General features: G+C 40.0%; 1 long non-coding RNA gene across 1 annotated transcript in view; it reads left to right on the top strand.

Annotated features, from left to right (window-relative positions):
- The window catches only part of LOC118469631 (uncharacterized), a 48,479-nt gene extending 35,507 nt beyond the window's left edge, over positions 1-12,972 (top strand). The window contains exon 2 of the long non-coding RNA XR_008604410.1: positions 3,655-12,972. This is a non-coding gene — a long non-coding RNA (uncharacterized LOC118469631). The remainder of the gene's footprint in view (positions 1-3,654) is intronic.
- The last annotated feature ends 233 nt before the right edge of the window (positions 12,973-13,205 follow it).

Below are 13,205 nucleotides of genomic sequence, written 5' to 3'. Positions count from 1 at the left end.
AGAAAAGCTCCTCAGCTGTCAGGATGTTGCGATAAACAGCAGCAGCAGACGGAGAAATAACAGCTCAGTACAAGACGGAGTCCAAATGAGTTTTGATTCCTGCTTGACTCATATAATTGGCTGGAAATTGCTTTGTTTGATGGTTAGCCTGTTTGTGTCAGTGTCACACACTTTAACAAACAGCATTCCTTCTAGAAACTCCTTTAAACTCTCTGCAGCCAAAGGTCTCTAGGCAACTTTTAATTGTGCAGATTTTAATGGATAGCAGCAGAATTTTTGCACTAATTGTTCAACAGCATCGCTGCGTATCGATCAGGCTTTACTGATTCATTTGTTAACTCGGCCCTGAGCACAAATCTTGCTGTTAACGAAGCCTTAAGTGTAATTTTGCCTGCTTATTTTGTGTGCATATTAATGTGTTTTCTGTCTTCGATGTGCTTTTATGTGTGTTTGTGTGCTTTCTCTTTGACGAGCACAACAAATCTATAGAGGCCCCTCCCCTCGCGTCCTCCGGCGGTATACAAATGGCTGCTACATTTTAGTAATTGCTCCTTTATTGACAAATGGCTGTGAAGAGTAGTGAGGGCATTACCTGTCAGTATTGCTTTTATTCCTTATTGAATTCCATCCCTCTGCTGCTGTGTGACTCACGGAGCCCAGAGAAGAAAGTTAATGCATCTCCACATGACGTTTTGCATCAATAAAACATGTGTAGGTGAGTCTGTCCGACATGTGAGTGCTCATTCATTTCCATGTTTGTGTATGTGAGACTCAGAGAAATATCCTGAGGTAGAAACTGGCTGGATTTGAGGAAAATGCATTAATTTCTGTTAATCTGACTGTGTTGTTTGCAAATCTATAAAAGTCGTGATGGCAGCAGAAGTTTAAACGACATGCAGTGAAATAAACAGATAAAAAGTTATTTAGAGAAGGTTGTTTCCAAATTTCTGCATCAGTTCTGATCATCACAGACAGTTTGAATGTAGTAAAAACCCTTTTCACTTTTGAAAGATGATCAACTCCTTACGTTTTAAAATGTAATTGTTGAGGATAACGACAGTATTGTGTCGTTTTCCTCGCTGCCTGTGGGTGTTGGACTCCTCCAGGGCTGTCCATTGTCTCCGATCCTGTTTGTGGTCTTCATGGACAGGATCTCAAGGTGTAGCTGGGGTTAGGAGGGTGTCAGGTGTCCACGTTGTAACATGAGGTATTTACACAGAAAGATTTTTTTCAACGTTTAATTAAATAAATGCTTTTTATCCCGAACAGTGTCTGTAACACTGCAGTAAAACACACTGAGTCAGTTCTTCACGCTGCAGACTCCAACGTCTCACCATGGATTCATTGATGCCAAGCTGACGTGCAGCAGCTCTGTTTCCTTCTTCCACAGGCAGATCGATTACCTTTAACTTAGAAGCTGCATCATATGCATTTCTTTGTGTTTTCCATGATGCCAAAATGACTGATTTGAAGAATTTAGTGAGTGCATTTAATTCAAACAGTGTCATTGGTCCACTGTGGCCTGTTCGGTAATTTCATTCTGATGTGACGAGGCTGAACGTATTGACGGCATGAAGCTCGCCGTAAAAATCTATACATCAGCTGCATCGTTGTATAAACTGCAGGGTTCAAAGCGTGAGAAAAAAGTAGCGGCTTCCAGTCCGGAAAGTACGGTACACATTTCCTCCAATGCTGACACACAAAAAGAACATATCTTATCAGTTTTTCATTCATTTCAAAGTAAATAATCCTCAAATCACGCAGTATAATAAAGAAACTGTTTAATAGATGTGACTTTGTTGTAAAGTTTTCCACCTTCAGCTCAAAGTCACCCCAGTTTTACCAGATAAACACCGTCCATAACTTTACCGCAATCACACTTTTATAAAAAAGACTTCAATAAAACACTTTTTTTTCAAAATGCTGCAAAGATCTTATCAGCCTGCAGCCTCCTTCAGAGTCTGATTCTGTTTGCATGCAGCATGTTCACTCCGATTCAAACCTTCCAGCGGCTCCTCTTCAATCACACACATCTTAAGAAAAAAAAACATCAAAATGTCATCTCGGTAAAAGATAGCATCAACTCCATCAGCGTTTTTTTTCTCATCCTTTCCCTCGACCTCCCGCTGGAACTGAAATGCTGTCGAGACATCTGAGAGGCCGATTCCTGTGACCCTTCACGCCTTTTCAAACCTTCACCTCCCGTTTCACCCAAAGTGAAAAACAGAAAAAATCTAAAGCATGAAACAGAAAGTCGCCCTTTGTTCTGAGCGCCGCACAAAGGTGGAGCATAAAGCCGGATTTATTCTGGATATAAGGTTGATACCTCCAGCAGAGATTCTTATTTATAGGGCAGATTTCAGTATAAAGCTGCAGAAATGTACCGTCGAATCCGAACATATTGGACTTTCTTATGAAGCTCACAGTCAGAGATGGACACTGGCCTTTCAGTTGGTTTCAGGAACTAAAGAATGGATGTTCACATGTCTGGCTGAGCTTCTCTTTACGAAGGTTTTCTTAGTTTTTTCTCACTTAGGAGACAATGTCTCTGTTGCAGCATGTGTGTGTACATATATATTGTTTATTTCATCTTGAACTTGAATCATATGGGTTGTGATTCTGATTTTGTTGTTTAATTTTTTTTATTGTATTTTATTCTCCTTCACAAATGTATTTCTTGTTTGACAACATTTACCCTCTAATAGTACATTTACCCTCTAATAGTACATTTACCCTCTAACGCTACATTTACCCTCTAACGCTACATTTACCCTCTAACACTACATTTACTGTCTATTACTTCATTTACCCTCTAACCCTACATTTACCATCTAATACTACATTTACCCTCTAACACTACATTTACCCTCTAAATCTACATTTACCCTCTAACGCTACATTTACCCTCTAATACTACATTTACCCTCTAATACTACATTTACCCTCTAACACTACATTTACCCTCTAACCCTACATTTACCCTCTAACGCTACATTTACCCTCTAACCCTACATTTATCCTCTAATCCTACATTTACCCTCTAAGCCTACATTTATCCTCTAACCCTACATTTACCCTCTAACCCTACATTTACCCTCTAATGCTACATTTACTGTCTATTACTTCATTTACCCTCTAACACTACATTTACCTTACTACATTTGTTTTTTCTATCCTTCAGTAGCATGTGACTAATACATTAAAAGTAAAAACACACTGATTGAAAAACGGCAGTACGAGATAGAACAAACTGTAAAGTATCTGCAAAGTCAAATGTCGGCGATCATGCTGCATTTCTAATTTGTTGGGGCTGTGAGGAGCTGGCAGACAAAAGTACAGTTATTCTGAAATCACTTTCCACGATGGCTCCGTTCCTCATCACTATTCATGAGACTAAATGAAAGAAAAGTCATTCAGCTTTGAAGGTGAACATTTTTCAGAATGAACGTAATTTAATCTAAAAAATAAAAATAAAAAAATTGCATTCCCTGCCGTTCTTCATTACACGCCAAGCAGTTTACTAAGAGATTAGAAAACAGACAACAAAACAGCAGAAATAAAAAAAAAATAATGTAAGCACATCTAGTCCCCGAGAAACTCAACAGAGGAAACACAATCTGCCTTCACCCTGTACGTTATTTGTGGATTTTGCAGAATTTGCCGGTGGATGAATCCTGAACGCGGAGCGAATGTAAATGAGGGGGAGTTTCCTTCTGCTCTGCACCGGCCTCGTTCCAGAGATCTCATCAGATGTAGAGGAGTACGTCCAGCATGGAGGTGAGGAGGCTGCAGAGGCATGACAGCGGTCAGGTCAGTGCCGTGACTCATCCAGGAAGTGAACCGGATTCGACCGCCTGGCCTCCAGACAGGATATTAGTCCGCTTAGTCACGGCTTCACTCACCGATACAGCGTGAGTCAATGCACTGCACGATTTCTGGGCATAAAGCAGTGAAAACACAGCAACATTCATGTTAAAAATCTCCAGATTGGATTCTGTGCACACTGCAAACTGTCTGCTGTGGTTTAAATTAGCATTTTAGCTTGTTTGTAGCATTTTTAATACTGTTGAGGAACATTATCATAACAGACAGCCAGAAATGTCTTCACAGTGCCGGAGAATGGTCTGCTTCACCTCATTATCATTCTGCTGTAGGTGAAAAAAAACTATTTATTTAAACCAATCACAATCATCCTGGGCAGAGTTAAGCCCAGGATACAGTGATGGTGCCCCTCCATGCTTGTTTTCAACTCAAAAGTTATGGTTCTATACAGTTAAACTGCATTTTTAAATAAGTTTCAAAGCGACTTATCTTCTATTTTATCACTCTACTGTCGCTCATTTTCAGCCAATTAACCAGACATTAGAAGTTGTGAGATTCCTCGTCCTAAAAAGCAGAGGAAAAGCTTCAAACATGTCATGAAAGGCTCATATTTTAATCCAAATCGGGTTATTTTCCTAAACCAGATCACACAGATTTAACCAAGCTTCTCACATAAAGTGATCAGTGTGAAAGTATCAACAAATACGGGATATTTATCAAAACCTACAAGCTCTGGTGCCAAAAAGTGACGAAACAGTGAACGAAACTTAAATCGAAGGATAATGGTCCTGTTGTAGAGAGAGGATGAGGAGGCCGACCCAGTAGAGGCTCGGATGACTTACTGTAGGCTGAGAGTAATGTTTACTGATATCAGGAGAAGTGAAACTGACAGAGCAGCAGTTCATGCAGGCACCAGTTCTGAGGATTCTCTCTGATCTCTGGCTTCATATTGTAGTTGATGTAGATTACAGACCAATATGGAGACAACATGTCTGCTTAGTCACGTCAGAATAGACAATATCTAACCTCGAACAGATAATTTAGGGTGACGTCAGCTAACAGCTGCAAGGAAATACCTTAAAAAGGAGAAAGAGTAAGTTTTCCTTTACAGGTTCCACTTGAACAATGGAGTCCTGTTGCTGATTTTTGCTCTCATTGCAAACAATGTCACCTCAGTCATCTTGTGTATTATTTAAACACCATAAAAGTTTTGCAAAATCCTTTAAAAGCATAGAAATGTTATACGAGATGTGTCAGGAGGGTTGTGCTGTTTATACGTAATTCCAATATCAAGCTAAACTGTCCTATTTGTTGGTGATGCTGAATGTTTCAGTCAATCCATTTTACCAGTTTGAAATAGTTTTGCAGTTTTACTTCCACAATGAAGCACTAAATGGAACTGCAATCAGCGCTTTTCAAAAAGACAAATTTAAATCAGCATATTTGGTTGTTTTGTTAAAGAAATAACAACAACTTATGTTGCTTTGAGTGCAGTTGTAAAAAGTTAGTTTATGTTGGTATTTTGTAAAAATAATCATAATTGAATGCATTTGAGAGCTATTTAGTTGTCAGGAAGATGCACCGGATTGATTTTATTAACTTTACAGTACTTGAAAATATGCACTGTGCAACAAGAAAATGGCTTCAGGTTGGAACTTATTATCAGCATATACAGTACTGTTCAAAAGTTTGGGTTTCCATGAAAGCTCCCACTTTTATCCATGTGCTAACATAACTGCACAAGGGTTTTCTAATCATCAATGAGCCTTTCAACACCATTAGCTAACACAATGTAGCATTAGAACACAGGAGTGATGGTTGCTGGAAATGTTCCTCTGTACCTCTATGGAGATATTCCATTAAAAATCAGCTGTTTCCAGCTACAATAGTCATTTACCACATTAACAATGTCTACACTGGATTTATCATTCATTTAATGCTGTCTTTATTTTTAAAAAAAACTGCCTTTCTTTCAAAAATAAGGACATTTCTAAGTGACCCCAAACTTTTGCACAGTAGTGTACACAGTATTAAATGACTTGGATTGACAACTTCAAAAACAGCATTTGTTTAATCAATCAACACAACTTTTGCAAACCAATCAAAGGAGTAAAGGATAGAAATCCTCCCTCTTAAGTCTTGTTCTGTGCTGGTAAATGCTGTTTTCTGCAGTCATATAATGTTCACACACCTGATTTGGGATCTGAGACTAATTAAACTCCTCAGATTTACACCGTCAGGTTTATTTTCTTGGATATTACAAAGTTGAAGACATTACCTGGTTCCTAATAAACTGGCTCTGACATGATGGACCACTGCAGCGCTGCCACGCTCTCCTCAGTGAATGATTTGGATCTAACGGCGGCCCAGGCGTCCGCAGTATTTCACTACGTAATATTCTTTCCATATGAAAGCCGCGAGGCGGTGGTTAAAGAATAGCAAGGTTCCTGGAAGAAAAGCAGTAAATTAAGTGACAGCTGTCAGGAGTCGGGGCCACGGAAACCAGAAGGAAGGTCAATGAAGTTTGGAACGACGTCCTGTCACGGCGCTCCGGCGGCCCTGAGCCGGGACGGCGCTCTGACACTGAGTGATAAATTGAACATCACTTTATGGGACTTGGAGCACCTTGCAGTTCAAATCTTCAAGTTCCAGAGCTGAATGTGACACATTAGAAGCAGCCTGATGGACTGGAGAGACGTCGGCATTTAGCTGAACTTATAACCTGAAGTTCTTTAAAGCTGTGGAGCACAGAATTCACTTTCTGCACCGCCAGCATCCCAGATTTATAGAGCTCATATTAGTGGAAAGTACAGTTAAAACTCCACAGAATGGGTGTAATTAATAGTCCAACAGTGGCTGGTTTCCTCTGCCTGTATCTGACCTTTTCCTGGCAGCTTCCACCTCTTCACCTGCTTTTACCTCCGTCTATTATTTGTTTTTGACCAGCAGGAGGTGAATGTATCGGAAGCAGCCCGAGGCGCTGCTAAAATCCTGCTTAATGTGCAGCAGGGGTCACAGCAGACATCGGGCTGGAATGGAGCTCAGAAATGTGACCTTAAACTAATCAGGGCTCAACATGGATCCTTTGGCTCTGAGCTGCACAAACCCAAGAACTCAAATGAAGCAGCGATGCCCCAGTTTGACCCTTGTTCTGCTTTCTGGGTGATGCTTTCCATGAATGTTTCTTAGAAAGAACTAAACAAGGTGTTGAAATTGTTAGGAACAGGCAAAGAATGCTTGTAAAGAATGCTTGTAAATGTCTAAAAATGTCTCGTTGATTTTCTAACTGGGTGTAATTATGTTTGAAAACTGCTGCAACAAAAAGAAAAATGATCATTTTCAAAAATTGCCATTTACATTTGGTAAAAATGAGAGACTGCTCTGGAAAACATGTTTTTAGGATCACTAAATGCACATTCTAAATGGGATCAAATACGTTTTCAAGTGGTTTTCAGCAAGTAAGCTAAGAGGAGCTAGCATCACCATGCTTTAGCTTGCTAACTAGCTTTTTGTAGCTAATTAGCATATTTCCTCACATGCTAACGGAAGAGAAAAGTCACCAAGTTGGCAGCAAATTTTCACAGATGTCCAATCAATGATGGAGATGGAGGCAGGCCGACCAACGCTGATTGGACGTCAGATTTATTTTTTCAAGGACGTAGAAACAGCAGAAGCTTTCTCTGAAATGATCATGCAAAGTTCAGGATGATCTGAAAAAGCAAATGGTGTGTTGAGCCATTTTAAAACCATAAAATTTGGTGTAAATAAAAAAATATTCTCCAACAAATGCAGAATAGAAAATTGTTGCTATAGCAGAAAGAATCCAGTTCCCACCACCTTAAATACAGATAAATAAGCAAAAATATGCTGTAAATTAAACAAACAATAAGAAAAATATGAAATGCAAACGAAAACAAAACTGTGACCAGCACAGGAATCAAGAAAACAACAGCAACAAAAATTTAAAAAAATCATGGTTTTAACATAAATTGAAAAGAAAAATGGAAAGAAACAGAGGTGTTGCAAATTTAAGAAAAAAATACAACTCTACATACTATACATAGTTGATTTATTGCCATGCACTGCCTGCAATTCATCCAAAAACTTCCTGAATTTTTGCTGTGTCCCTGTTGGTTACAGCTGAGTCGCTGATGGTTTCACATTTGCACCAAAGAGTGCAGAATTTAAATTTTTTTACAGAATTTAATTAAAGCAAATGGTATATTTTTGGCAGTTTTTAAATATAGAATAAAGCAAATTTGATATCACATGTTTTTAAGCTCACACTTGCAATAATTCCTTCTAAAATCTAAAAAAAATATATATATAAAAACTATAAATACAATATAAATATAAAACAAGATGCATGATGAGAATCAAACAGCATTAGAGACTGTTTTTCTGCTGCCTTTGGGTCATAAATAAGCACATTTTCCCAAAACGCTGAACTATTTCTTCAACATACTGACGTGTTTGAGGCTTGAGGAGAGAAAAAGTGAGAAAATTCAAGAGCAAAGATGGAGATATTTGGTAAATCAGAGGTGGAATGAGGAGTTGGAGGATGATATCGGTGTGCTGTGTTATTTATCACCAGGACAGCTGCAGATATGGAGTCTCATTACACAGAAACACACTTTTTATACACACCGACGCAAACTTGCTTCCCTCCTCGGCTCGTTTCTGAGTCACACAAACAAACATACATTTCAATTAAGGCCCGGCTCGGCGTGATGAATGTGGTTACCTTTTAATTTCAATTACAGCGCCTGTTTAGCTAGCCGCGTGCTACGGCAACATCCAGCCGCCTTCAATTACGACACACAAAGAGCAGTGAACGCACACTGCTGCAGGACGAGGCGCACACATGCAAGCTCACAAAATGAGATTAGCTCATTTAGCTCTTGTCTGGACACATTTTTCACCCCCGTCCGGCTGACAGCTGCTCTAACACCTATTTCGAGTTTCCGAAGGGCAGCTCTTTGCATCCGCTGACGACGTGTGGAAACTAATCATTATCGCCACAAATAGAAGCGTTGTTTATTCATTTATTTATAAGGTGAAAAAAGAGCGTCGCACATGAAGAACGAGCGATGGCAGACGTAATTATCTCAAATGAATTCCTCTCCACACGAATCAGAAAGAGTTTGTAACCTACTTTGAGGCAGGCGGGTGTCGAGTCCTGCTTCCTAAACTTCCTCCACACGGGGAGGATCTGCTGAGCAGGCAGGAGCTTCGTCTACCGAAGGTGTGAAATCACACCTGAGAACCGCTCAGGACGACCACGGCTATAAAAAGACCGCTGCAGCTAGTTTTAATTCTCATGATCCTGTGCAGACCTGGCAACCTGAAACACACTTTAAACAAGAAAAATAATCATCTCAGTTTGTTCAATGCAGCAAAATGTGGGATCAAAAAGTTGTGGGACTGTTCAAGCATGGAGATCTGCAGTGACATGGAGTTATAAAGTCATGAAACATTGGACTGATGGAGTAAAAGGTTAAAGTTCAAATGGCATGTTAGCTTTAACAAAGTCACCAAAATGACACCAGAAACTGTAGAACAGGTTGGTTCTTTCTTAGTTTGGGTAGATTTTGCATGTCTGATTGTTGATTTTGCATCTGTTCTGTGTTGGTTTGCGTCTCTTAGGTCATTTTGTGTTGTTGCATCACATAGCTGTTCTTTTGCCTCTTTTTGAGGTAGTTTTGCAAAGAAAAAATTATTTTTTTGTCTTTTTGAAATGCAGTTCATGCAAATTTTTACTGAATCATTCTGTACAAAGACATTTCTGAGTTTTCTCTCCTTCTTCATGTTGTTCTGTTTCTATTGAGCTGCAGGACTTTAGATCTTTTACCGTCTTTTTGCATCATGTAGTTTATATTTGGTATCTCTTTGTGGCCATTTTGTGTGTATTTTGTTAACTTTGTTGCTCTATTTTGTTGGTTCTGTCTGTTTTTGGAGTTTATCTCTTGTTTGGTCGTTTTTCTAGGTGTGTCTGTTGATTTTACATCGACTTTAAGTAGGTTTGCATCTTTTTCTGGTCATTTTGTGTTGCTGCATCCTGTGATTGTTCTTTTGCATCTCTTTGTGTTAGTTTTGCAACAAAATTAAATTCTGTTTTTCTTTTTTTATATAAGTTCTGTCATTCTGAGTTCTCTCTCCTTCATTCTGTTTCCACAGAGCTGCAGGACTTTAGATTGCAGTGAAAAATGAACCACAGTGAAGAAAAACACACCCAGAGACTGAATTAAAGCACTCGAACATTCATTGAGTGACAAATATCTCTGAAGAAATGAAATATTAAAGCATCTCAGAGTAAACCATAATATTCTGTAAACATGCCACAACATGAAATAATCCTGAAAATCTAAATACATTGGAAAAAAAATGTCTCGATTGGATGTCTGGAGAGGCTGGAACTCCTCCAGCGCAGCCGCCTGACAGTTGTGGAAATGAACTCATTTAAAATGAAAACTGAAATTGAGAGTGAGAAGCAGAAAAGTGGGGAGGAAGAGGCTGATAAAGCTCGACAGACTGATAAAAGGCCGAGGAGGAGGAGGAGGAGGAGGAGGAGGGAAACAGGTAAAGACGAGTACAACCCCACAGCGAGAGAGGAAGAGAGACACCCAACGGCGGGGAAAAGTTTCTGTCATTTCAGCGACAGCGATTGAAGCCGCTGTGACAAAACACCGAAAACAGGCGAAGCGACGGGAAAATAGGTCACACTTCTAGAGCGACGCTCACGCTCACAGCAGGAGCGACACCTGAGGAGTCGATTGGAGGGAATAAATAAGTCACACAAACACTCACCACCTCCAGAGGCAATCAGAGCAGAATTGCTCTAACTAGACAAACCCTCCGGATGGAAGAGCTCTCAGGGCAGATTGTGTTTCCGACCCGCAGCGTCGTGTTTTCACGTGCACACACCATCCTGCACAAAGACAAACACTCAGCGTCAACTGGAAGCCATCGGTTCGAAATGTGACACGGAAACAAAACAATCTGGAGGGTTTCCAACAGGAAGTGGAAATGAAACAGCACAAAACACAAACACCAAGTCACGACACAAAACACACAAACACCGACTCACGACACAAAACACACAAACACCAAGTCACGACACAAAACACACAAACACCGACTCCCGACACAAAACACACAAACACCGACTCCCAACACAAAACACACAAACACCGACTCCCAACACAAAACACACAAACACCGACTCACGACACAAAACACACAAATACCGACTCCCGACACAAAACACACAAACACCGACTCCCGACACAAAACACACAAACACCAAGTCACGACACAAAACACACAAACACCGAGTCACGACACAAAACACACTCGTCTGGCTGCACCTCATTGTCACTGTGTTTCTTTAAACCAATCACAAACGCTTTAGGGATGAGCAAAACCAAGAATGCAGTTCCGTGTTCGTGCAAAATAGTAGCAGAGGGAGCATTTGCTTGCAAGAAGATCAGAAAAAAACTTTATTAATCACCAGATTTCGCTCAGAAAGTCAAAATTGCATAAAACGAGAAAAAAAAATGCAGTCCCTTGTAGAAAAGGAATAAGAAGCAAGTATGATAAAGGACAGATTGAACCTGCAAAACGACAAAAGCGAGACAGAAAACAACAAAAATGAGACAAAAAAATTACAAAAGAGAGAAAATGACAAAAATGAGACAGAAAATGAGAAAAACAAGACAGAAAATGCCAAAAACAACATACAAAATGACAGAAACAAGACACAAAGTGACAGATTAGACAGAAAACCAAAAAACAAGACACGAAATAGAAACGAGACAGAAAATGACAAAAATGAGACAAAATGAGAAAAGACAGAGACACAAAACGAAGTACAAAAACTGCAGTTCCTTGAATGTCCACTTGAGGCTCCAACAACGAGTCGGTCCCCATAGACCTTCATATTAAAATGGCCCACTTTATAGCAGAATTAAACTCATTTACATTCCAGGACAGAGTTGGTTTTGGTCTTTTTAGCTAATTTCCACCTTCTTGACAACTGTACTTGTGGTGAATTTTTATAAACTCATCTTTTTAAACCATATTAAGGCTTAAAGTTTTGAAGGTTTAAACACAATCAGTTCAACAACAAAGGAAAAACTTATATATGAGTAAGAAAAATCTACAATTACAGTCACATAACAGCGACTGAACAGCTGATTTCTGTTGACAGAAGTGGCCACATGTTGATTAGAATGTTTGCTAAACGTGATCAACGCTGCATCAGTAAGTGGATCGCAATCAGTTTAATTGGAGCAAATTTTTTCACACTGTTGACATCCGTGTAGCTCACACTGGTCCAAAGAAACACAAACCTGCTGCTGCTGCTGCTGCTGCTGCTGCTGCTGCTGCTGCTGCTGCTGCTGCTGCTGCTGCTGCTGCTGCTGCTGCTGCTGCTGCTGCTGCTGCTGCTGCTGCTGCTGCTGCTGCTGCTGCTGCTGCTGCTGCTGCTGCTGCTGCTGCTGCTGCTGCTGCTGCTGCTGCTGCTGCTGCTGCTGCTGCTGCAGAGGAAACTCAGGTTCAGTTCCTCATTGTGTTCAGATGCAGCCCCATTAGTAGGAGCTGATAATAGCAACACGGATCAATTAATGGACCTGTTCTACCTCCAAGCAGCTGAATAGAGCAGCAGCACGGCGTTCAGAGGAGGGTGTTTTCTGCTTTAAAACATGCTTTCAAACCTATTGTGTGCAGGTTTTATCCACTAGAGCCGCCGGTTCTCTGCAGCAGCTTTTATTAAAATGAAGGGTGGGAACGAGGATGTAGGCGTCGGAGGCCAACCACAAATCAATCTGTTTTATTGTCCCCCCTGAGAGGGAAGTTCAATATCTTTAGAGCTCAGAGGGAGCGCTTCTTCCTGATTGAAGGGAAGTCTTGGTTTGTCTTTGAGAGTTTCTGATGGTCTTCAATCAGGCAGTGAAATAATCATGTCAAGACTCTGCCGCTGTTTTTCATGAAGAACTATCAAAAAAAATCTGTTAAAAAATGTTCAGTCAGCCAGAAAAAATACATTAAATGGTAGATTTCAGCTGAATTTACTATCATTTAGATTAATCGATGATGGCTGATAGACTGATTGTTATTTGTCGTCTTAATAAAGTTACTGTTGTGTCTAAAGGTGTTCAGTTCTGTTTCTTTGCTGTCTGATGCTGCAGATATTTAGTAAAACCTCCTACAAACCACTGGAAGCAACAACTTAACTCCAGTTAAATATGTAGTTTGTGCTCATTTATTATCATTCTGTGTTATACAGCAATGTACAGCTTGTCCCAATAACAGGGCCTTTAATTTAATGCTCTTTCTGCTGTTTAGGATGAAAATTAATCATTCAGATTAAATGACAAATTGAG

This window comes from Amphiprion ocellaris, chromosome 16 (genome assembly GCF_022539595.1).
Source record: "Amphiprion ocellaris isolate individual 3 ecotype Okinawa chromosome 16, ASM2253959v1, whole genome shotgun sequence".
In the NCBI taxonomy this organism is placed as follows: Eukaryota; Metazoa; Chordata; class Actinopteri; family Pomacentridae; genus Amphiprion; species Amphiprion ocellaris.
This window is presented reverse-complemented; position numbering and strand designations above follow the sequence as displayed.